The following is a 5,189-nucleotide window of genomic DNA, read 5'->3' on the forward strand; positions in this document are numbered from 1 at the left end:
GCCAGCAGACAGACAATGGCGCGGGGGCTGCTGCACAGGGCCGGGGGCTGGAGGGGGGAGGTTCCCTCAGCTCTGCAGCAAGCGTCTCTCGCTCCTCGTCGCTTCGTTGCGGATTTACAGATGCTGAGGGATGAAGAAAGGAAGGGAGGGGGGAGCAGGAGAGGGTTGAACATGTGGTCCCCAGAGATGATTTCTTGTCCCTCACTCTGTTTTAGAGCATCCCCGTGTGTCACCGCGGGCATTACAGCGGTGGCGGGGCAGGGGTCGTGGCAGCGGGCAGGGCACGGCACTTGCCCGCGCCGCCGGAGGAGGAAGAGGTCGCGGGGAAGAAGAGCACGGGCAGGGCGGCACGGTTCCCGCCGTGCCTGGTGCCCTTCGGGACGGTCATCCCGGCGTGTCCGCTCCTCCTCGGCATCGCCTGATTCTCACCACGGTCTCGGTGTGCGTGTGCAGCGAAGGGAGGGCGCGGCTCCCTCGGGAGGCTGCTCCGAGCAACCGATAGCCCAGGCAAGCTCCTCGTAGCCAGCGCCGGGTGGGACTCCACTAAACCTCGTTTTAGTGACCCACTAAATGTAGACTACTTCATCTATTCTACACCTCAGTTACTCTAGACGTGCAAATTAAAGCACATCACAATTTTCAACCCGTATTTCTTCGGTATATTTCTTCTTCTTTCCCCCTCCTTTGTTCTACACACGTGCTGATGTTCCTAATCTCTCTAACCTGGTTTATGCAGATCGATAACCTTGCCTATGGATTACTCCAGATCTGATTTTACCTTCTTCCAAGGCAATTTTCAGCACAACCCACTTTCCTCTGATTGATATTCCAATGCATCCACACCTTTCTTTTGTTTGCCTTACGGTGAGAAGGCAACCCATTTCCAAAAGGCGTGCTGGAAAATACAGCCTCACGTTTGTCTCTTCAGTAGTGATTTCGAGAAAAATTAATCCGATCGTTTGCAGTCCCTGTGAAATCTGTTTTTACTGGCCCAAGCCAGGAACAATTTAATTATTTGGTTGACTACGCTTCACAAACAATGTGTAGCTGTAATTCCAAGCGAACATTTTTTTGTGGCATGCTAACTGCATAATCAACATCCTCATCTATAATTATTTGTTCAAGAATAGCTTGCAGATTAGCAGCTCCAGGGAACCACTGACCGCTCCAGGTAATGATTCAAATTAATGCCAGCCTTTCCCATGGCTGTGGCGGGTGTGCTCCTGAAAACCCTGTCACAGCAGAGCTGGTGCAAAATACAGGTACTCTGATTCTTTGCTACTATTATGTCCAAGTATCCTGCCTGTTGTACACTGCAGATTAGTTTTTTTACGAGGAGAATAACTGACTTTTCGGTGTGAAGGGGAGTAGCTGATTTTACACATCCTCCATACCTACACTAAGCTCATCTCTAACAGCTTGAGGCTTCAAAGGAAGCCATTTTAAAATCCAATTCAAGGAAAACAGATTATTAACAGTGGAGGAAAGAAACCCACCTCAACAGCTTTGCCTTAAAATAAACTAACACACCTCTTCGAAGCAGGGGGGATTCAAGTATATCTACTGTATAGAACCTGTTGAGACTGTAAGAAAAATAGGTGAAATGTTTATTTTTAAAATAAATAGCTGCTTTTCAGAGGGATGAGAGAGGAAACCTAGGTCAGCTTTTCTGCAGCCCCTAGACCAGACTCCTTAGAGGTGAATGCAGCCGTTCAAGTCACTTCGGGAGACTTCAGACAAAGTCCATTTTAATTCTAAGGTGAGTGTTTGCGACGGAGGGCTCCTCAAAGGTTCGGCACAGCTTGTTGTGAATGGCTTGCAGGGAAATGAAGTGTTCAGCTGTTGGCTGCCCGTGCCTCTCTCCCCCCTCTCTGGCTCTGCCTCACACTGCTGTGTCTGTCAGCACAGCCCCTGCCCCAGCCCCGGGGCCGGCCCTGGCTGGGCTCCTCCATCCCCATCTCCCCAGCAACCGCCCCCCCGCCCGGCAGGAAAAAAAAAAAGGAACAACAAAAAAAGAGCCTGCAACATTTTCACTCGCCAGGCTGGTTTCCCAGGGTGTAAAAGCACTGTGGGTAGGAGACTGCAGAAACGGTGGCAGGGTGGATGAAATGTCAGCTTGCAAGGTTGTTCACAGTCGTTCTCGATATTAGAGAGGAGGAATAAGACAATCGCTGTCAAGAGTTCCCTTAATAAAACTCAGAGGATCAACCCAGTTTTATCTAACATGTGCTCTTCACACTCCCTTTTGTGGTTCCCATCCTCCCACTACAAGGTTGGGTGTCATCACCGTCAGAGCCTCTGCCTTACGCTATTGAAGCGGGCAGTGATTAAAGAAAGTCCTGGTTTTCTTGCTAGATGCAGAAGGTTGCAAAAGCCAGCTAACAGAAGCCCAAGGGAAAGACTTAGTCGTTTTAATTTGTAATAGAAAATACATGCTTTTGTGGGATGTGCTGCAGCATAGATTGTGGGTCATTAGAACGTTTCTCCTAAAAAGAAACTTGGACCTGTCCCATGGCTCAGCATCACATTTCATGCAGATCCCACTCCTTGTCTGTGGCTACTCTCAGAAGGATGGAAATTCCTTACAGACCTTGAAGTTATGCCCAAAGCCCCAAGAGAAGCACCTAGACCTTCTGTATATTGAGGGAAAGGATGCTGTATTATACAAAAATTAGAAGTTTGGACTCTCATGAGTTGAGGTCTTAGACCATAGACCAAGCTGGACATCTAGGATGGCTCATTAGGTCATTTAGGGCAAAGCAATATTTTGCTCCTCAGCATGAATCATTGTAACTCAGCAGAGGGTCAGTGAGGGGTGGGCTGGGAGGACCCTGCTTACATTTGAGAGAAGCTCAGGGTGGTGCAGGTGGAGAAGGAACATTTTGCAAACAAAATTTTGTTGAGTATCTCCGTTTCCATGTGTCTTCATGGTTTTGCAGACAGGTTGCAGTGTGTGTCAGTGGCTGGAGCCACCTGTGCCAGCTGCTGGGAAAGGACAAGGCTGGTAGTAACCACAGCTGTGTGCTGTGACCCTCATTACCCGTGCTCCCAACAAAACCCCTGGCTGTAACATAGCCCAGCCGCACTGCCTGGACCCAAACTCCTGAGAAAATTGCTAACCTGTGGGAAAGCCAGCCGCATAGCCCCCTGCCTAACAAGAAAAGGTACAAATGCAGGCAGAGAGAAGATTATAAGAACATGGTCATCGTGGCTGAAGGACAGGGTAGAATCAACACCAGCATGGAAAGCTGTCAGGCCATAAAGGAAGAAAGCAGAGAGGCAGAAGAAAACTGCAATGCATCAACACTGAGGGTGCGTTCATGGGAGCAGCAAAGTCCAGCCCTCCTCCCTCTGTCTGCAGCTGCCTGGCCAGCACACCAGAGGCTGTCTCTGCCCATCAGTGCAATGCTTAAACCTCACAGCTCATCAAGGCCAAGCTGCCTCAGGACTCAGTACCCAGGGTTAATGCCAGTGTGTCCCGATGAGACGCACAGGGTGATCCAGGGAGAGTGAGGGGTGGTTACACTGTCAGCAGTGGCCCCATACCATCCTGTCTGTTTGGTGGGCTCTGATCACCCAACAAGCCCAGTGGGTGAGGTCTGGGCCGTGGCCCTGCTGTATTCACAGCCCCCCTGTCCCCCCAGGGGAGCAGGGTCACCCCCACAGTGCTGCCATGCTTGTCAGCGAGGCCCAGGGAACGTGACCCATAGCCCTTGCCAGTGCTGCCCATCCTGGGCCATCCCTGGCCTCATCCCTGCTGAGGCCAGGAACTTCTGGTGCATCCTGCCCACAATGGGCTTCAGCCAGATTGCAAGATATTTTTTTTTCTCTATTACTGCTGCTACAAGTCATTGTTCCTAGCAAATAGTTAAAACTCTGTGACTGTTTAATTTTTTCTGAGAGCACCTGTGTGCTCACCAGTTCCTCTTTATTACACAAAGTAAGGATTACTTTCACAAAACAAAAGCTGGAGCAAAGCTGTCAGCCAGAACCCCACTCAGTACTCTCAGAAAGGAAACCCCCCAGCCTCAGCTTAAGGACTCTCACTGCAATACTTCGTCAGCAAAAATTACAGCAGTAAGAAGCCCCAGAGGAGGCTCTAAAGGACATCCCAGGACCACTTGACAACTTTCATGTGCATAGTTCCACATATTGTGCACTTGGTTCCCCATAGCACATAATGGACCTGTGTCAGTGTTATTTCCTGGTTCATCTCGCTCACACTGATGGGCTGATGGGTATGCCTCAATATAAGGAAATGATAATATTAATAATAATAATTCAAGCATCTATAAAGTCTTCAAGAATATATAATATGTGGCAGTATAAACTACAGAAGTGCAAAAGAGAGATGAAAAATGGTTTCTCTAATTAGGAAATTACTAAATGATGAGAAGCAAAGAGCAGGTAAGAAGAGGCAAAGGGCAGTTTGCCTACTACTGGATGAGAGTGCTGATGAGAAATTGATCTGCTCTCTAATAAATCCGCTTGCCTGGCCCCAAACGTGGCAAGATGTTGAATGGACGCTGGGGTCCCTGAACCAATGATGGGAAAGCATTTTGATTCCTGTGTGCTCTGCTTGCCAGGCATAAATATTAATAAGGTTCCAGCCTCAGTACTGTTGCTGATGCAGCTGTTTCTACATTCATGTGGAACAAATTCAGTAAATGCAAAAGAGCAAGGCATGAAAGAAAATAGTCACTTGCTTGTCTGAGTTATTCTTGAAATGTGGTCTTGTTCCTTTCTTTCATAAGCAGGATTTTTTTGGGTGTGTGTGTATGTTCAGGCTCAAGTAAAATGGGACAAATTTGCACAATCTGAGGATCTTGTTGCAAATGACAGTGTCAGAGGGTAGAAACGCTGGCAAGGCCCTAATTTGCAGCCATCAGGTCAGAATCTGGAAGTGCAGCACACAGGAGCCACATGCCCAGCAAATATTCCTTTTTTGTTTCGACTCTCCTCGGTTAAAAATATTTCTTTCCACCCCAACGACTCATCCTTGAAACCCCGATAGCAACACGCTGCCCTGCATCAGTACTAAGTCTAATTTCTACTGAATCCGTTGCCTCCCTCGACCAGCTCGGATTTGGTATGTTAGGGAAGCAGGAGTCTTTGTAACCGGTTTGAACAAAGAAATTTTTTTCAAGGTCTTCTGCCACCACCCTGCTCTCTCCTCCCTGCAGTTACAT

This window comes from Geospiza fortis, unplaced genomic scaffold, assembly GCF_000277835.1.
Source record: "Geospiza fortis unplaced genomic scaffold, GeoFor_1.0 scaffold219, whole genome shotgun sequence".
NCBI classification, from domain to species: domain Eukaryota; kingdom Metazoa; phylum Chordata; class Aves; order Passeriformes; family Thraupidae; genus Geospiza; species Geospiza fortis.